The 22,442-nt window shown below is 33.2% G+C and overlaps 1 protein-coding gene across 3 annotated transcripts in view; it reads right to left on the bottom strand.

Moving 5' to 3' along the window:
- The window catches only part of LOC129757175 (katanin p60 ATPase-containing subunit A-like 1), a 63,601-nt gene that overhangs the window by 13,573 nt on the left and 27,586 nt on the right, over nt 1-22,442 (bottom strand). The gene's annotated exons all lie outside the window — the stretch shown is intronic.

Raw genomic sequence — 22,442 nt, forward strand, 5'->3', positions numbered from 1 at the left:
ACACTCTTTTATTGATTACTAGCTGACTCAGTGTGCTTTGCTACCCCTCTCATGGAAACAATTAAGATCAGTTAAATTATTATAATTAAAAAAAAACTTTTTTTTTTAAATTCAATTTCAAAATTATTCAAAAGCGAACTATTTTTCATGTCATATGACCTTCTAGATTGTCTTGAGTCTCAAAGTAACTTGAAGCTTTGTAAATCGAAGGAGTCAACCTTAAGAAAAAAAAAATTGGGGGGATCTTCAATACAATGAATAAACCCTTTAAATAGAAAAACGCCCCTTTTTGAAGTAGGAGGAGTATTTAAATACAGGCAAATTTGTACAAAATAAAAAAATATGCCAAACTTTATGAAAACATCAAGACATTGGTTTTGCTAAAAATATGTATGTTACGTTTATTTAATATAAGAGTCTTCATTATGAAAATAGAAAGTGTCTATCAATTCAATATATCACCAAATTGTGTTAAAACTTATTTGTCAATTCGTTAAATCATATTATTACGTCCAAGAGCTTACGTTTATCTACTTTTAACAAAAATCCTTCAAAGTTTGTTGAATTTTAGCAAAATTTGTTAATTTTGAATGGGAGTCCCCCTCCCCTTTTTAAATTTTTAAGAGTTTGAAAGTATTTTTGAAACCATTCCTGGTCTTGATAACTATTACACACCAAATTTCACGTTGATCGGTTCAGTAGTTTACGCAATTTTTTTGAAATTTGTAAAATTTCTGTTAATTTTGTATGGGAGCGCCCTCTTTGCGGATTTGGAGAGGTTTGAAAGAAGTATAAAAACCATAACCGGTCTTGAAAACGGCTACACACGAAATTTCATGTTGATCGGTTTAGTAGAAAAAATTATGCGCGAGAATTAGGGGAGGAGCGGGCTATATGCGCCTATTAAGAAGAATACTGATTTCCTCAGATATTGCATCGAAAATGTGTACAAAAACTTTATACACATAAGCAGGCATCTGTTTTCTATACATTGAAGTAATTTTAATGTTGAAATCTCCTTCAGTTTTTTGAGAAATCGATTTTATTATAACTGTTGTCAAAATTGCCGAACCTCAAACCGTGCGGGTTAAATTTGCCTATTTATGTGTTAGGCAAAATTTCTGTTTTTTGACCATATTTCCGTATAATTTCATTGGAAATGCTAGAAACTGATAACTTTCATACGACAAAACTGAAGTTTTATAAAAAATTGTTTCTTCTATTATTTCATAGAATAAAACAGAAGTGAGGGTTGCCATATTATGGAGGCCATTCATCCATAAGAAAAACAAGATTTTTAATTCTCTCTAAAGGTGTTAATTAGAGCTTGAATTCGAAGTTTTAATGATAAAAAATTATATATTTATTCTATTTAACCTGTTATTAAAGGGTAGCGGCATTTTACAAACATGATGGGGGCATACAAAAACACTCTCTTATTCCACTTTCCAATCATTACGAAACCATTATAATAGCTTAAATTCGTTTTACTTCTAAGGTTCATTTTAATAAGAAACAAAAATCACCCAACTTTATGATTTGAGCTTTTTTACGTGTAGTTTTTAAAAGTCAATATATTACATCAAAAGGTATCAAAACCCTGTATGAATTTTTAAATTTTTTTGAGTTGGTTTATTCATAAAATTCTTTCTTGCCTTATGTTCAAAACGTATTACCCTCAAAATGTATTGATTAGATATGTTGTCTTGTTAACCATTTCGTCAAACGGTCGTAGGGTCATTCAACCCGATAGGGCCATTTAGGAAACCTTTCCCCTATGCGAGAAGTTTTGAAAACGGTATCGAATATGCTCGCGTAACAGTCCCATAACAAACCAAAAATGGTGCTCCAGACCTAACCAATTGCCCAATTTCGAAAATTACAGGTTTTACGATTTATGATGACAACCTAAAACACATTCCATTAAACGATATAAGTGTATGATAAAAGTTGTGGTCACAATTTAAAAATATATATTGCATAACAGAAATGGATATTTTCTCGCTTGCTCGTTACGGGACTGTTATGAAAGAAGGGGCAGTACAGTGGTAGAAATTCCTAGAAGCACACACTCATTTTTCAGGTTCATTTTTTTATGGGATTGAGTATCATCAAAATATTTATACCATTTGATAGTTAGATAACACATTTCAAATCCATTGTCGATAGCTGAACAAAAGCAAAAACACATTTTAGTGGTGTAAATTTCTAGAAGTTTATTTAAGTTTTGTCATGAGAACATCGAAATTGCTGTTCGAAAAACCAAAAACTGTTAATGGTAATGATTGGGTATTCTACCTGTTATCAGAAAATTGTGAGTATAGAAATTGTGACTATTCAAATTTAGGCTCCACATGAAAATCTAATCGATACGAGACCTTATAACTTTAAATTTCCCCAGCAAACATTTTTGTAAGTTTATTTCACAACAAACTATGTTATACGTTTCATATACATTATAGCATCATCGCACAAATCTCGAAAAAACAGTATTAACCTATCAAAGTGGTGGCAATAGACATACATTTTTTTAACTTCTCACTTAAGCGATAAGAGTTATAAAAATTGGACGATATGCAACACCTCATTTGTACATCCTGAAAGTATGCGAGAGCGAGTGCAAGTTTTGCTCTCAATGTATATAAACCGTTGCCAGCGACAATATTTGCTGTTTTTCTCATTGGACAATTTTTCCTGATGAACCATCTGATTTTTAGCAATCTGGTTGCACTGCTTATCGCAGAGAGAAATACAAGGTTGTTTTCTCACATAGGAGAAAAGTTCAAATAACGCCCCTTGTGGCTAATACGCGCCACCCTTGTTTTGAAGAATCTGAATCATTTTAAGCCTGCAAAACATTACCAATTTGTTTTAAATGCTGTGATTGGTCATGGCAAGTATGAATTTTTCCTTAAAATGCCCCGGTGTTGTGATAATTTCACAATTTAGGTTTTTCTTCATTTCGATCCAAGTTTTAAAACACTTTCAATAAGGTGTCACCAAGCAAAGAATAACAAATAAGACAATATTTTCTGACACATCGATAGAGAAGAATCTTAACTTTGATTTATGATAAAAAATCATACTGAACTCGCTAAGGTATGCTTTTTATGGATATGTTCTATCACGGCCCATGCGCTCGTTATAACGCGCCAAAAAATAGCATTAATTTTTCAAAAAGGCCAATTTTCATTGGAATTGAACAAAAAGTCTAAATCCATATTTTGAGCATTAATTCAGCCAAAAAAATCTATTTTTAATTTTTTTTTTAAATTTTGATTAGTCCATTTTTATTTTCTTTCCAGTCAAAGTGTCTGTAAGTATTGGTGTGTTTTCGGTCTTCGGCTGCTCTCGGGTGTGTTCGGCCGCTAGGCGCGTATTGAATACACAGCGGCACGTATTTGCAACACAGTTTTGTTCTGTGGCTTTGAATATGATTTTTAAAATTCAAGTTTTTTAAGCAACTATAGCAATTTGTGTAATGAAAAATCATAGGAATTTGTAGAAAATACTTTTCTTCAACGATTACACCCACTTTTAACACAATTTGTACGTGGAATACATAGAAAATCAGCGATTCGCTTAGGTGGCGCATAATAGGGCATGCTCCCCTAAATCCCGCACGGGAGAATAAATGTACAAACATGACGGACTTTTTATCATATCCGATTAAAATCGAATTTAAGTAACCATTTTTACGATCGTTTATTTATATGGTAGGAATTTCGATTCCTTTTAACATTAGGCTGGAACAAATATCAATTTCTTCTTTTGTCACCCCCCACTTCGAAATTTCCAAATACCCGAAGGGGGGAATAAATAAAGTTTGAAGTATTTTCTGTAAATTTTGACAAAATATTCAAATATCCGAAAGGATTCAAGACCAAAATACAAATTTTGGAAAATGGCAGTTTTTCCACCTTTTGTATACTTGAGTTTATTGAATTATTTGATAGAAAAATTACTTGATTTATAGGTTTTGTGAAATGATACAGTATGCAATTTTGTTGCATACAAGCTTTCGTGCAATTTATTCCCATTTATTTGTTTTTCACATTATTTTTATTGTCCCCCCCCTTCGCGATGTTTCAACTCCGAGTGACAAAAGAAGGATTTGAAATTTGTTCCGGCTTTATAAACGATCTGAGCTATCATTTCTAATGCGATTGTATGTTTGCTGGGTCGGTTCTACCACGAGATTTTTTCGAAGATCATACCAATAAGGAATGTATTCGAAAAAAAATACAACACTTTGTTTTGTGAATAACTTTTGAATGCATGGATGGAAATGCAAAATATTTGGACTGCTTATGGGGAGATACTTTGAAGAAATTCGCAATACACAGCAACACGAACTCTTAAGCGGTCATCTGGCAGGTTTCCAACCAAAATTTTATCGTGAACAAGTCTCGCCTGTATTTTCCGGAGCTGAACAAGAAGAAACAATTGAAAAATTTAATGTCTAGTTCTTGAGCTGGCTAACGATCTGTGGAAACTGCAAATTACTCAGTCTTTCATAACAGTTGACACGATGAATGGATAAAATACAAAAAAGACTGCCTCCAAATTCGACCGTTTTCTCTGCAAAGCACTTCAATAGGTCCCACAGAGTTTATACTCTGTTTAAGTGGGTTTTGAAATCGTGCCATTACTCGAAAACGGTGGTGGAGTGGTAAAAAGTCAAATATGAGGTTTTTGTGCCGAAGGTGGACAATCAGCTAAATTTGTGATAATTTCGACCAAATTCCAAATTTTGAATTATCTTGAAATATCTTCTTCAGGAAAAAGCATAATCAAAAATACCCTTCATTTGAAAAAATTGTGGTGCACAGTATGCATTAAAGATGGCGCACGTGTTGCCGAAAAATTACAGTCGAAAAATTTCTTCATTCAACGATATCTATAAAATCACTTGACAGAACATCACAAAAATTTCAATATGTAAACATTACATTACCAGTTAACTTCGCTGAAATTTAATTTATTTCCATTCATGCATTAAAAGGTTATTCACAAAAAAAAGGGTTGCATTTTATCTAAAAACACTTGTTAGTATGCACAGTAGTCAGACAGAATCATAAAAAAATTACTCCTCACTAGAAAACACCACATTATTTCAATTTGACCTTAAATCGATGAGCAGATACACTTTGTCTTGTTCCGTATGTTTACTTTTGGCATGATCTTCGATAAGATTCCGAAGAGGAACCGCATTGAAACTTCAAAGGGGACAGTTTGATTATTTTCGGGATAAGGCAAAATGCAAAAGCCATAGTTTCACCTAAAATTAATCAATTTGGAATTTAGTTTATCGCCGCGTTCTAATGTGACTTTAATTCATCGACGTTTTTTTGGCTTTTTGTTTTGGATTTTAGAATCATAAAACGTTTTTTACCAGTTGTCCAGACGTTTTGAGCTACTCTGGCTTTTGCTCCTCATCAGTGGACACTAAAATTATATTTTGAACAATGAATTTTTATCTAATTTACAATATTTAAAATCTAACAAACTACTGGCCTTCGTCTATATTAGTTTGATTCGGGACATTTTGTTTTCATTTTCGTTTACATTTGAATGTAAGTGTTTGTGACAATACTAACATTTTAGAAAACAGTTACAGGCTATAATGCAAGAATGACAGCTGAAACTTTTTACATTAAGATAGGAGGTGACACCGATGTAGTCAATAGGCAAATAGACACCTGTAATTTTGAAACAGCACGACTCTGTAATAAAAAAAAATGTCACAAACACACATAGCTGAGTTCATTTTGGAATTATTTAATGATAGCAAAAATTTAAAAAAGATTGTACACAAAATTTGAAATTTGTAACGAATTGTTAAGAAAAGCTTAAAATATTGTGACGTGAATTTAGTTTAAGACCTGTTGTGTTTAAACTGAGTGAATTCACGTCACAACTTTAAAAGGGCAAACATTTGTTTGTTGTCGTTCAATCAGAAAGCTGCGTATATCAAATTGCGGGTAGGTAGTTAGTTTTGTTTACAAATTGATCTAAGACATCGATATTCTATTTCATCAGGATGATGTAGTACAAAATGACCAATTCTAGCGTTAATTCACGTCACAAAAATAATCGATCGCAACACAAACACATTAAATTGACACATCAACAACATAGCCAAATCCGGGCATTCCGTTTCAAAACTGAAGACCAAAAATCTGGGCAATATCCGGGCAAAAAAAAATTGAAAATAAGAAAATTTTCATCAAAATTCATCGAAAAATTTTAAATTGTATTCAATGCTTCCATGAAGTCCAGGCAACCGCCCGGGCCGGACTGTTCCCAAATTTTATATTAAATATCCGGGCTAACCCGGATAAAATCGGACAATCTGGCAATCTTACCCTGGAATGATAACAATTCAGAAAAGTTCGGAAAGTTGAATTCACGTCACGGTGGAATGTGTCTGATGCTAAATTTAGGACCAACCAGCAAATCAGATTATCTTGGAGTTTTTGACTGTTAACTTGAATTCTGTTCAACCGTGGGATGAAAATAAAAAATCGCAAAACACTGCTTTGCAAAGCCAATTCGGTGTGTTGATTAATATAACTTTGGCAAAAATAATTCATGAAACTATTGAAAGTTCTAGCAAGCAAAGCCTAGTACTTTTCATTAAATTCAGATTTTTATTTTGAAATGGTTATAACTTTTTTAAGAAATACTGAGCATTTTCTCATGTAAGCATTGGCAAACCAAAAATTAAACACAAACTTCAATTCAAGCTTGTTTCAACTTCCTGGAGGATTTTTCCTTCCAACAAATTTTCATACAAAATGGAAACGCGATGCGCTAATGTAGGAATCAACCAAATTATTCCAAAAATTTTACAGATGATTGTAACCCAAAAGGCATCAGAAAAACATATGACAGAAAAAGTTATAAGGGTTGCTCCAAAACTGCTCATGCCCTAAGAAAAAGAAACTTCAAAATTGCTCATTTTACCTAATTCACATTTATCTTAAAATGTTTTTGATGATTTGAACCACTTTTATTTTTTTTTCATTCAGTTGACAGCAAAAAAAAAATTCGGAATCAAATGATGATTTTATCTCAATTTTTTTAACGATTCGCATGCTCAAGCCTCGGTGAAATATTGTCAACCTGTAAAGTGTACTAGAAACTAATTTTGCATCCTGTCATGTTGTGCTTATGAATCTACACGAGCTTCCACCTTGACACAAATAACGCAAGTTTGCCTTTCATTCATACACCAACTACTTTTGACAAGCATAATGAAGAAATGTGCTACTTTAAGAAACCCCCCTCTCGACTGGTCGCTTCTAATATTCCGAATCCTTCAGGCTGGAAAATGTTGTACAGCTGGCTAGCAAGACTTGCCAAGAATTAATCCCGGGCCCTGAAAAAAAATTGTCCTGAGGTCACCTATACTCCTGGGAGACCACCACATTGTTAAAGCAATAAAACAATCAAACTGCTCACGTAGTCTCCCGAGAATTTGGCCCAAAATGAGTGAGCCGTCCAGCAATTCATGAACAAATATCACGCACTTCTAACTTTTACCCTTCTTAGACTGGGGATGTTGGAATCGGTAGTGAGTTGAAATTTATCATGAATTTGTTTCTCAAGTTCACAATTTTCTGGACAAATTTTTCAAGAAAAATCAAACTAAATTAACCAAACTCGTATTTTTGACAGATTCATTGAATGATTGAATATTTTGATTTTAAGTTTTTTTTTTCAAAATATCTCTGTTATTTCCACAAAAGTCAGGGTACACCCAAGTTATTAAGTACACGTGCAAGCTTCTAGGTGTGACATCATCAAAAGCCATAAAAAGTTATCAGGATCGATTTCGAATCATTTTAATGCAGCCTTATGGTGTAGAATTATACCATTGAATGGAAATAGTTTTCAACGATTGACCTTTTGGTGCGATTCTTGCGTTTTTTTCTGAAAGCTCATTGAATTCAAATAAATATTATATGTAAACAGATCTTTTGTGAAGGTCAAGGGTTTAGTGCATGTACTTTAACTTTAAATTCATAAAACCCTTTAAAAATGTCAAAAAAATTAAATAAAAAATGGATTCTGTTTCTTCACTATTTTGTAGAAGCAAATCAAACCCTGATTTGGGGGTAGAGCTCGCGACAGCAAATTTATAATTCATCATTCAAAACGCCGACAAACTTATCAATCAACTGTAAGAATAAAGCCAGCATGCTAAGTAGACATGTCGGTATATTTTTCATGCTACGCTCCAATTTGGTTCAACTTGTCCGAAAAATTGGGTCAAATTGTAAATAAAATACTACCCAAGAAAGTTGACACCGAATCGATACAGATGGGAAAAAAGAAGGACGGTATGATTCAATCGCGTTTCCCACTGTTTTTAGTGCGGGTCATTTCCTTTCCAGATCGGTTGAAGAAAATTGAAGAATTGAACCAGTTCGTGATGAAAATCCACGTATTTTGAGGTGATAGAACGATCTTTAACCTACAAATAGCTACATATATTGAATTGGGTCTGAGAAATGAAAATTCGAAACGTACAATGCGTTTACGATGTGATTTAGTTATGTACCATGAACTGGGGAAACAATTACCACTTTTTTAATTCATTTTCGAATATTTTGGAAGGGGTTGCTTTTTTGTAACACTAAACATTTTTAAACTACTTAGAGCAAGTTCACTGGTGGTGGAAATTTTGACACTTGTGGCACTTTTTGAAAACTTTACCATGCAAAAACATTTTTAAGATCCTCAATTCAGTTCGCCCTTCAATTTTTTCTACAACACGTGTTGTATTTTCGCATGCTGTGATGCAAAAATAGCATTATTTCCATCACATACAGCTGAAATAGAAACAGTGTTGTAAAAAATACAACGCCCCAAGATCTTGAAAACATTTTTGCATGGTAAAATTTTCAAAATGTTAAAATTTCTACCACTTTTTCCCAACACCAGTGAACTTGCTCTTACTGAGGTAAGGAGTATGAAGCATGATCATTTTTTTTATATTTATTATAGACATTTTACCACGGTTGTGGCTTTCGTGTCTCTAAAAGCATGATCATTGATAGCAGATAGCGTTGACAGTAATTTTTTGTTTGGACTCAATTGAATTTTCCAACGTATTCTTTCAAAAACAAATATACTCAAAAAATGGACAATGTTACTGCATACATTTAGGGGCAAAAATTATAAACATTTCTCAATATTTTTTGGCCTCAAAAACAAATGAAATTTTACCTTCACGCAATTCCCAAGGTCCTCCCAGTTTGCCTAAGTTATTTTTTTTATTCAAACTTATCCAATTGATAGAGTTTTTACCCATTTGTTCTGTACAGGCTTGCTCATAGAAAATGTCCGTTTATCAAAATTATCATAGAATCAACATAAAAATAACTCTAAGACTATACACAGGAAAAAAAAGTTAAACTTTCACATAAATCAACCCATTTGCTTCTAAATGATATAATTTTATCAGGAGAGGTGTTTATTTAACTTAAACTACATTAAAACTACACTTTTAGTAATGAAAAAAATCTTCAACTTAAAACCAAATTTAGCCTATTTGGAACTCAATTTATAGGCTTTCAAACGTAGAAAACAGTTTTCAGATGTTTTAACTTCAGACTTAGTTAATGATAATAATCTGCAAAAATTTCATGTTGATCAAAGTTCCCCCAGTTTTCGATACTCTATCTTAGAACAGCTCAGTTTTAACCCTAATCCGCTCTTGAGTTTCAATATGACGCTATTGGTAGTTTGGCGGCTTGTAACTTCATTTGGGTGCATCCAAATTAAAAAAAAACTTCATTTGGGACCCTCAAAAAGTTCTTCTTAAAATCTTTAATTTTTCATCATATTTTTATGGACGCTCCCTGCAAACACAGAAAAAAAGTTCCCTTATCAGACCTTGAGTGTCAATTTGACATTCCATGCTTAAAATCGTGTATCTCACTTGTTTCTCAACCGATTACTATAAAATTTAGTATTTTGGAAACCTTGTAATGTAACTAAAATATGTTTCTCAGAGGATATTCAGCTACACAACCAAGTTTTTCATTGATCACAGTCTAAGATAAAAAAAAAATCGAAAAAACATACTTCTGAAAAGAGGCTGCAGATCAGCTTCGGAAAGCTCAAAAAATTTCATTTAGTGTCCGAAAAGCTGAAGTTAGAAGCCTCAGCGTTGTGCACAAGGATAAATTTTTTTGATTTTTTTTTTTAAGACCAACAAAAATAAAAAAAAAAGTGGTGAAAACCGTACTTTTCAATCAATGAACTGTCAAAATTGTTTTAGTCACACAAGACAAATTTTGAAAAGAGGATTGGAAAGTTGACGTTATTTGACACATTTTGGCATCTTCCGATTTTCGGTATGAAATTGCCTTTTTGGTGAGTATAAATTTATTGCGGAAATCTTTCGTTAGTATACTCAAAACCCAATGCAAAGTTGAATTGAAGTGTTGGGAAATCTGAGAAATTGCAAATTGACCAAAAGGAAAACAGTTACTTTTGAAAATTTGTCAAAAATTCTTAGTTTCGTGTTTCGAAAATCTAAAGATGCCAAAGTGTGTCAAATAACGTCAACTTTCCAATCCTCACAGTGCAGAAGCAATTTTATGTCTAGCTAACGAATGAAAGTTTTGAAAAAAAAAATCAAAAAGTGCATGCCTTTTACGAAAAATTTGAAACAATGAAAACTTAAACACCCTTCAGAGATTTTTTTTGCTATCTTATCAAGAAGATACTTATTGCTTCTTTGGAAGTGTTACCAAAAAATCTGAAAATTTCTGTTGTTTTAAAAATTAAATTAGTTTCATACGGTTTAGATCGTATGCCTTTTGGGATTTCTTTCCATTTTTTTCAGCAAAGTTGTACTAAAAGATAACCACTAAAAAATTATGAATAGTATTTTATCTTGCTTTTTCGAGAAAAAAAAAGTAGAATAAGTAGTTAAGGGAACAACCATTACAAACAGGCCTACAACAATTTTATTCAGAGTTTCAAAATAAATTAATCGAGAAATATCACTCCTTTTTAGAAGTTTTGTATAGTAATAATTTTAGGCTATTTCGTCACATTCACCGTGGTGTTATTGGCTAACGCGCCGTTGTACTGAAGTGAAAATTTCGCGTTCAAGACCTGTCGCTGATCCGTTGTATCTTTTTCGAGAAATTTATGATATTTAAGGCTTAAATATGTTCTTCTTTCTTTGATATCTCATTTTTCTCAAATACTTTTTACTACCGTTTAGTTTATCTACGAAGATAATCAAATACTATTTCATTTTATTACTTCTTATTATTTCTTCGTTGGTTTTTTTATATGCATTTTTAATAAAATATGACAGTAAGTAGAAATTTTAAACTCAAAAACTGTAAAAACAGAGAACTTTCGAAAATGTGAAGTTCATATTTCGAAAAATTTTAAAGTTTTTGTATTCATGTTCTCAGCAAACTTGTGTATCTAGATAAAATATACAAATTTAAAAAAAAAAACATAATCACATAACTTTATCTGTTGGTTCGAACATAACAAAATTGTAAATAAATTAGTGAAAACTTAAAAATTTTCAGTTTTATTTCTATTCAGAGACTTTGGATGAAGTTTTTTCCAAAGGTATTTTTTATTTTGATAGTGATTATCTCTATCTTCAACCTTGTTTAAAAATGAAAGACAATTTTCGATGGATGAACCATATAAATAAAAATGTACTTAGATCGAAACATCACAAATATTCATATTTTTGCGAACAGGATGGCAAAAATATGGAAAGTAATACACTTTATGTATCTCACAAAACTGAAAACATTTTTAACTCATGCATTATTACATGTTCTTGAACAAAAAATTTGAATCAGCTACAAAACAAACAGAAGTTTGAAACGGATTCAATTTTTCCGAAGCAAAAGAAATCAGACAAGGAAACTTGTAATCAAAGCAGATAATTCAATCAAATGTATCCGTCTTTTTCTGAGATGATGAAGAGATGGCAGAGATGATGAAAGTCTCAATCCGCGATAAAGAACGGAAAAGAGCAATTCATGCTCTTTAATAACTTTCCGATTCTCTGTTTTTACAGTTTTTTTAGTTTGAAATTTCTATTTACTGTCATATTTTATCAAAAACTAGCTGATCCCATACGAACTCCGTTTCGCTTTCAACTTGGAATATGTCATGAACAGTTTGTATGAAAGTCAATTCATTGTTTAGTAATACTGGCAAAAATATTGGACGATCACTTTTTCTGACGTCTGCTATAAAATTTGGAATCAGGAAGGAAACTCCGACAAGTTCAAGTGACCGTGCCAAAAAATCCCCATGTATAAATTTCGACTCGATCGTTGCATAACAACGCAATCATTGTCAAAAAGTTAAACCCCTTCCGGTGGCCTCTTATACATTCTTTTATATCTGAAATTGATTACCCTTCCCTCAAAACTCCCGTGTGCAAATTTTTCAAGCAATATATTGCATAATAACGTAAATATTGCTTAAAACAGTGAAACAATTATTTATATGGACGTTCCCCTTCGTCGACCCCTGGCAAAATATTTGACATCTGAAATCGATAGCCCGTCGCTGAAAACTACCGTGTGCAAATTTTCATCACAATCAGATGTCAAATAACCACTGATAAACTGATATAACTCTGAACCACATTTTCATCAACCAAAGGTTCGTGTCTTAACTGCTTAGTAAGTGAATAATACACTTGTTGTGATGGGGCGCTAGCATTCAAAAATTAACCCACGTGTTCTAATGACACGTAGAAAAATATATAGAAATTTCCTTATCTACCAAGCATTTTTAGCCTGCTTGAATTTTTCTGCGTGCAAAAGTATAAGTTGCTATGGTGTTCAATTTTTGGTATGTTTACCTCCCAGTGAAAAAAGGTCCCGATGGTTGAAATGTACTAGATTCATTGAGCTTTGAAATTTGAGGAACAAAATTTGAAACGTGCCTACATTTCATATGTATCAGTTCTTCATATTGAAAAAAACTATTCCAATTATTAGGATATTAGAATTTGAAAAATAACTTCATAATATAATTGAATTAAAGTTCAACAGTTTTTACGAATTAAATTTAGCAAATGAATAAAAGTTATAGATTTAAAGACTTTCAAAGCGAAAAAAACGCAGTTTTTTAAAAAAGGATCTTCTGGTGAACGATTTAGTCTATGCATTTTATTAGAAAATATACTATTTAGATCATCTTAAATTTCTTCAAATTTTCCCTTTGGATAAAATTTTTAAAAGACCTTAAACACCTTTTGAACAGGAATAGAATTGAACCGATACATTGAAATTAAAATTTAAATTATCTGAGTTACATAACTATTCTTAAAAAATATTTTCGTATTGTTTAATAAAAATTGAATGATTTACGAAAAAAATCGAAATTTAGCTATTGGTATCATTACATGATCGGGTAACGAAGCTTAGGGAATGATAAGATAGTTGGCGCCAGGAGCTCTGGGCGATGAATATTTTTCTCCTAAGCAGGGGAAGTTAAATCAGCTTATCAGTGAAATAACGACGATATTGCAAAAATATTGAAAAGTTTATATGGACGAACCCCTTTGCCGGCCCCTTACACTTTTTTTTTTGTACGATTTATTTAACGAGGGATTAACCTGCAGTTTTCAGCCTCGAGAAATTTGTTTTGGATTTACATTTAAATCTCGTTGAATAGTTTACACTGTTTTAAAAATTGTATCACTTTTTTCTCCTTTGTTCGGTCGTTTTCTAATTTCTCCGCCAGGCTGCCTTCGGGTAGAATCAGTTGTCTTTGGTCGTATTTCATACACTCCATAATTATATGCTTCACTGTCAGTTGGACACCGCATGCATCGCATAATGGAGTTTCCTTTCCCTCCATTAAATGTTTGTGGGTCATCCTAGTGTGGCCGTTTCTCAGTCTAGTAAGGATTTTTTGCTCTCTCTTATCATTCCTATCATTCCATTTTTCCGTAGTAGATTTTATTTCTCGAAGTTTTATATTTCGTTGGTTTTGCCAGTTTCGTTCGTGATGTAGTTTCAACATTCTTTTGATCCATTTCAGCGCGTCCGCTGTTTTTCTATAAACATTTGGTGCCCTGCCCTTTTTTCAAAGAGGACATTGGAAGCGAAAGAGGGGTCTCTTTTACAATTTTTTAAATAGCTCGAGAATTAGTCAAGCAAATGGAACCAGATTTGGCATGTGAGAGTTTTTAGATACGAGAAACTTTTCGCGAATGGAACTAAATTTGGCGTGGAAGGACATTTGGATACGGAAAAAATTCTATGGGTGATTGAGACCCCTCCCTGATCCTAGTGAATAAACAGAAAGAGGGGAGGAAGCAACCCCTGTTTTTTTTTAATGATGTCGTGGATTAATCAGTCGAAAGGCACTGGAATTAGTATGAAATTGTATTTTGATACGAGTATCATTTCTATAGTTAATTGGGACCCTTCCCTTCTTTCATTGGGTGAGATCGGAAGAGGAGTCGGAGGAGTCATAGAATTTGTCACACGAAAGTAGCCAACTACAGTAGGGGAGGGTATTTGGGATGGAGAAATGTGATTATGCTTATTCGGAGGGGGGCTCTCATACAATTTTTGGCACAATTCGATAATATTTTAAGCAAATGGGGTAAAATTTGTGATAGTTAAGTGTATGGAAATATGCATTTTAGACTTCTCCTTCCTATTTACTGGGGAGCTAGAAAAGGGAGAGCGGTGCACCCATACTTTTTTTTAATAACTCGAAAAGATCAAGCAAATTTTGCATAGCATATGGGTTTGGGCATATAAAAGTCTAAAGCGAATAGATGAGTTAATCACATAAAGCTGATTTTTTTAAGTTAGGAAAATTATTTTTTTAGATTTAGAGGGACACAAAATTGTTTCCCTTAAAAAGTTAAAAATAAACAATCGATAACCTAAACTTAGCTAAGCAATCTACCCCAAGCTTTAATACACCATTAAATTTCCTCATCCTTTCAACCAACACAAGCAAAAGGCCGCAACGAATCGGCTTGTTTCACGTTGACGTCCATCGATTTTGGTAATTTGTGATGAAAGAATGAGTATCAATAGAAAGGAAGAGGTGGTCCATGTACACGATTAGCATAATCGCTGGCTAGCTACGTCATGTTTCATGACGTACGAACTGCAGGAAACGCAGAAAAAAAAGTTGAGCAACGTAACGGTTCGGAACCAGAATTGTTATTTTAACTGTTATCATCTTTTAGAACCCCAAAAAAATCCTATACCTAAGTGCCAGCTAACAGAACTCTCCGAAACCTTCGACAAAAATAAATGCAAACCTTGGCTGTTTGAACGAAAACCTGCCAACAACCTGTGGCTGGTCTGGGGAAATTATTGCACTGCAGTCGCATGATTCGATTTATTGCACCGTCGCGTCCCTTCATTGCATTTGGTGGCTAATAGAGCTTTGTTTATGTATTAGCATGCACGATACAAGGCTGTTGCTCTCTGGCCTTAGAATTATAAAGGAGCTAGAAATATGTGTAATCCCGCATAATTAAAAACAGTTGGGGATATAGTACTAACTATTAACTTAATATATTGGTAGCAGTACCAGTATGAAATATCTTCCAAGTATCATTTCATTATACATGTTCAAAATTTTATTACCTCAATAAATTATGACAGGATCGTATCAGTGACAGTGACAATATGATATATGATTTAGTAAGTATAGTATAATAAGAGAATAAAAATTTGCAACCTTTGAATATTGTCTCTGGACCTTATCCAGGACTCTAACAGTGTACGACAAAGTTTCCTTATATTTTCTTAGCATTAGACATTAAATTAAAAAAAACATGAATTGAACGATATTGTTGTAATCTTTATGAATCATAACATAAATAATCATTAATTATCGGCATCACCAACATAATAACAGAATGCATTGATTTTGTGAGCCGATATCGTCTGACATAAAATGAACCCTAACCATAACAGTTATTTCAAAGTGTAGTTGTGAACACCAGCAAATACTGTGACAACATTGTATGAGTTAGACAAGTCGCTATCATTTCACCTCTTGCGGATAGTAACTAATATTGTTATTTTAAGATGTAGTTGTGAGCTTATGCATTTTTTCGCTCTTGGGTACAGCATCTGCTAATTTTCACTTCACTTCGTTAAAATTTGTGTCGGCAACCCCACGCCAGGTTCGGAACTGAAAACTGTGTTCAAAATGGCTCCGAAAAAAAAGAATCACGCTGAGAAAAACACACAGAACGCGAAAAGTAAGTAAAACTATATTATAATATCGATAAAAACTAATGAGATTAAATAAAACTAATGAAATTACAGAAACAAAGATCTCTGCTGAGCGGAGAGCGGAAAAAAAATCTGCTGAAAGGCTGAACAATGAAGATCTGCATGATTTTTTCCTCATCAGTGTAGAAAGAACTGATATCAGAGTAGAGATATTGCACTCAATCCATGTATAATATCAGAAATAAAAAATAAAAACATCAACATTTTAATTTTTTAATTTTATTTTATTTTTTGTGGGAAAGAATTGGAACTATATTGGTTATGGTACAGGGAAGCTCTATTTAAAAATATTTTACAATATGCGGAACGTATGATTGAGCGTTATTTTTACTACAAACTACTATAAGCAAACTATATCCATTGAAGTTGATGAAATCTATGATTTTGTATTCCAACGTAGCTAGAACATTCAGGTAGATTGTTTTGCTCGCCAAAAGTGGATGATATTTTAACCGTATCCAATAATGTAGCATGAAATATTTGTTCGAAAAAATCGCTCTTTTTAAATGGTAAACATGCTTAACAGCCCTTTCCCCATATGGTACTTTAACAGATAATCATAATACAGATTGTTAATATGGTCTGTGTTATTGTACATATACTGTTCACTTTACAATAAACGATAACGTTTAGAGACAATATAGAATATTCTCTATATATTGTAATTGATTATGCGGGATGTTATTTGAAAAACCATTCTTTCTAGTTTTTCATTGCCTTCTTGTTATATTTTAAACGAATTTTTAGACAACGTTTGCTTATAAAGACAGTTTGACAATCCCATTTTCCAATGTGAATAAAAAAGTGATGACCGAGCTTCAAAATACAATATTATTGAAACTAGCTTTAACAAAACAAAATTTATAATTTGATTAAAGCAAGGATTTAACTATGAACCAATATTTATAGTATGTATGAGAGTTTCTGATCTACTCAGTATCTAAGCATAACATCAATCATTAGAATATGTATTTACTAAAGTTGATCGTTATCATGATTAACGAAGAATTTCAGCAAAAGTTTCAAACAGGTTTGAAAAGGAAAAAAAAAGGAATAGCCCCCCCGCCCCCTCCCCCCCCTACATCTGACCATGGAGATTTTTTCTCTCAAAAGGTATTTTAAAATAATTGTTTGACTCTCTTTACTTTCTTATAGTTGATTTTCAAATTTGAGTTCAATATTAATACTATTGTTTTTTTTTCAATCTATCTTTCACAATTTTATTAATTTATCCAAAATAACATCATTTAAAGAAAACCCGATGAATTCTAAGCAGAAGAAAGTTTCGAAATTTGGGATCAAGTTAGATTTCCCTATGCATTTCAATCAGCACAGTTTAGATCATTGTTTCTGATCCAGTCCACAAGCTTTACCATTCACTTTACTAAAAAATTCCACCATAACGGCAAAGAAAACTGTAATAATGATGATGATGATGAGGGAATAAAATTCGACCGGGAAGAGGTCGTTGTCCTTAAATATTGTACCATGCTTAATACTGCTTCCGTGTTTCCGTGTTGTACTACAAAATTCCAACCGGTATATGGTAGGGTTATCGTTATATCCAGAAATGGCTCAAGACAAGAAGGATTGTAAACGCTCCAATGTGTAGAAACGGAGGGAAATTAAACAAAATTCTCAGGGCTTTGATGTGTGAGAAGAGAAAAACAAACTAAACACACGAGTCCAGTCAACGTCCTGGAGTTAGATGTTGTAGTAGGGAAATCGAACGTGGGATGACGATTGGTCAGTGTGGAACAAAAATAGTGTTGCACATAACATACGAACCAATAAACAGTCACGTGTGTGTTCCCTTTTCGAATGACAGGATTTGTACCTGACCAGGGCTAAGAAAGAAAGGTTGAAAGAATTCCTTTTTTCGATTTTTTGTTACGGAAATGAAACTGCGAGTTGTATGACCGGAAAACGCCAAGCGAAGAATTGATTAGTGAGGAAATGTGACATAGATTCGAACCTTTGTATTTGTTGGTTTTGCATTTCAATTTCCATTCATTTTTTCAAAACGATATACTTTTGAAAACGATATATGACATGTCAAGAACAAGACATGACAAGGCATGACAAGACATGACAAGACATGACAAGACATGACAAGACATGACAAGACATGACAAGACATGACAAGGCATGACAAGGCATGACAAGACATGACAAGACATGACAAGACATGACAAGACATGACAAGACATGACAAGACATGACAAGACATGACAAGACATGACAAGACATGACAAGATATGACAAGACATGACAAGACATGACAAGACATGACAAGACATGACAAGACATGACAAGACATGACAAGACATGACAAGACATGACAAGACATGACAAGACATGACAAGACATGACAAGACATGACAAGACATGACAAGACATGACAAGACATGACAAGACATGACAAGACATGACAAGACATGACAAGACATGACAAGACATGACAAGACATGACAAGACATGACAAGACATGTCAAGACATGACAAGACATGACAAGACATGACAAGACATGACAAGACATGACAAGACATGACAAGACATGACAAGACATGACAAGACATGACAAGACATGACAAGACATGACAAGACATGACAAGACATGACAAGACATGACAAGACATGACAAGACATGACAAGACATGACAAGACATGACAAGACATGACAAGACATGACAAGACATGACAAGACATGTCAAGACATGACAAGACATGACAAGACATGACAAGACATGACAAGACATGACAAGACATGACAAGACATGACAAGACATGACAAGACATGACAAGACATGACAAGACATGACAAGACATGACAAGACATGACAAGACATGACAAGACATGACAAGACATGACAAGACATGACAAGACATGACAAGACATGACAAGACATGACAAGACATGACAAGACATGACAAGACATGACAAGACATGACAAGACATGACAAGACATGACAAGACATGACAAGACATGACAAGACATGACAAGACATGACAAGACATGACAAGACATGTCAAGACATGACAAGACATGACAAGACATGACAAGACATGACAAGACATGACAAGACATGACAAGACATGACAAGACATGACAAGACATGACAAGACATGACAAGACATGACAAGACATGACAAGACATGACAAGACATGACAAGACATGACAAGACATGACAAGACATGACAAGACATGACAAGACATGACAAGACATGACAAGACATGACAAGACATGACAAGACATGACAAGACATGACAAGACATGACAAGACATGACAAGACATGACAAGACATGACAAGACATGACAAGACATGACAAGACATGACAAGACATGACAAGACATGACAAGACATGACAAGACATGACAAAAGTTTAAAATTCAACTATCAAAAAAATGGGTTAGAATATTTGAATGCAGTTTCTTAAACAAGTTAATTCAAATCTGGATTTCAATTAGAAGTATATCAATGGAATTTTTCAAATATTTATTTAATTCAGCTACAAATCCTTAAAGTGGAAACCCAGCAGCTCAATTATATACCACTTGTATTCCCGCAACGATCCAACACCTGAAAAACACAATCCCAAACACATACACACATTATTCCGGCAAATCAACTCAATCCGAACAACAACAACTAATAGGAGCTTGGTACTAAATTCAACCAACCGTCCAGCGAATTTCCCCAGAGGTCATCCAACTTTGACTGCCCCGTGTTCTACACTACTAACCACTACTAGGAGAAAATCCATTCATTTTTGATGGAACAGGTGCAGCAGAAAAGGGGGGAAAATGCTGCCTGAAGTCGGTTTTCTCCTGAGCAAACGTGGAGGCTTTGTGAATCGATTCAGTTTATTTTGAACCATACGAAAATTAAATTGAGTTATTACTTTCGTTAGACTTTTGAGTTTTATTAATAGCGATTTAAATAAAATATAATCTTTTAAGCTTTGAAAAAAAAAAGAAACAAATTGAAGATACTCTAGGAAGCCACTTAACCATTAAATTCAAACAAATTGAAAACAAAAGTGAAGTTGAAAACTATTAATAATCTAAATTTTCTATAATTTACAACTTTGGTTTAAAAATACTTAAATGTAAAACAATCAGAAAGTTACATAATGAATGTTATTGGATTTTTTTAATTTGCAATGCAAATAGTTTTCACACGTTTCCTTGAATAGCACTATCTTTCGCTCTCGCTTTTGCAATCTAGCAAATCCGCCAACAAGGCTGTAATTATTATCGATTTGAATATAAAGGAGCTCGTAGTGATGGACCAACAGCATAAATGACGTTAGCGAAAGCAGAAGAAATAATTATCATATCGAAAGTCACTCAGCAGGATTAGACCGTCTTACTTCCTTTAGCGTTAGACTCGTAAAAGCTACCAGTTAGAGCAAGTTCACTCGTATTGGGAAAAGTGGTAGAAATTTTGACATTTGTAGCACATTTTGAAAACTTTACTTTACATTTTGAAAACTTTTCAAGATGCGGCCGTCAAGTTTTTTTACAATACGTGTTCTATTTTTCGCATGTTGTGATGCAAAACTAGCTCGATTTCTATCTTACTTTAATTGAAAAATAGAACCAACCAAGATCTTAAAATTTTACTTCGAATTTAAAAAATGTCTATAAACCTTAAGGATTTTCGGGTTAAGTGGTAATTTGGCACACACTATCGATATTTTTTTAACAGACAAACATAATTTAAATGATCATAATTTAAATCCGTGGCTTCAAGTTTTAAAAGGAGAAGCTAAAATCAATATTTTCAATAGAAAGACAAGAACAGTATCCAGGATTTCTATAAACCCTCTAAAAAATGTAGTTAACTATTTTTCCTTCATACGTTCTCATTTACATTATTTGATGGCCATATAGAAAGGGCATTTTTGTCCCTTTTGACACGTCTACAATCAATACAAAACGGTTGCCTAAAGATTTTCTTTAATCTTCCTCCACTCTGTCCAACTAATCTAATCTATTCTAACAGGTCACACAACATATTACCTCTAACTCAACTTTGCAATTTGCAAATAATATTTATATATTTGATAATTTGCACTCGTCAAACAATAGTCTAAGCCTGATATTTACAACAGGAGTTAGAATCCATAACACCCGCTATTCTAATCACTTTGTACGTAGCACATCTTCAACTTCCTTAAGCATTTCGGAGTTTTTCTTGCAATTTTTCCGGCCCAGAACATTTTCAGACAATTTTTTTGAAAAACCTGGTAAAAACTGGATATTTGGTGTAAAATTTTCGAATAAAAAACACGGGTAATATCCGGGTTAATCTGAGCTTATTTCAAAAATTATTCTAAAAATGTCTAGAAAAATATCAAAGGAAATCGCAGCTTTGAAGCACATAAGCCGCGAACAAATCACATTCAAGTTTCCATAAGCTATCAAAAAGTTCGTTCCAAGACCCAAAAATCAAAAATGTACCATCATCCAATTTGAGTTTTTTGCTTAGTTTTGCTAAGTAATGTGAAAAGATCCGGAAAATATCCGGACAATTTTCTTTTAAAACCGGGCATCCGGGCCAGGTCGAACTCGCCTCGAATTTTCCGAAATTTGGCAAGCTTAATATAGGGTCACAGTAAAACTTTAAAGTAAAGTAAAACTTTATGTTTCTTTGAGCTGATCATTTTCCTTGTCCAATCGATAACTTTCAAACCAAAGCAAAAATATATAACCCATTACAGCGTGACGTCACAGCGTTTGCAAAACAATTGTTCGGTATGTTGTATGTAAATTTTACAGTTCATTGCGTACATTGAAAAAAATCATACCTCCAAGTTCAGAATTAAATTTTTTTTTTCTATATTTTTCAAGGATTCATTTGAGAATTTAAATCACTACAATTTGGAAACAAAAGTATATGTATTGAGCGAAAAGTTATTCAAATGTAAGCCATAAAAACCGTGACGTCATAACGCGCCACTTTTCTGATTTTTTACAAAACCGTACTACTCTGCTCTTGTATTCAATCGAACTTGATGAAAATTTCAGAAAGTATCAATTTATTACAACCAAGAAATCACTGTTTTATTTTTTTTATTTTTAAATTTTGAGTTTTTAAGTTTTTAATTTTTAAGTATCGTTCAAAGTCTCTTT

Source organism: Uranotaenia lowii, chromosome 3 (genome assembly GCF_029784155.1).
Source record: "Uranotaenia lowii strain MFRU-FL chromosome 3, ASM2978415v1, whole genome shotgun sequence".
Classification (NCBI taxonomy): Eukaryota; Metazoa; Arthropoda; class Insecta; order Diptera; family Culicidae; genus Uranotaenia; species Uranotaenia lowii.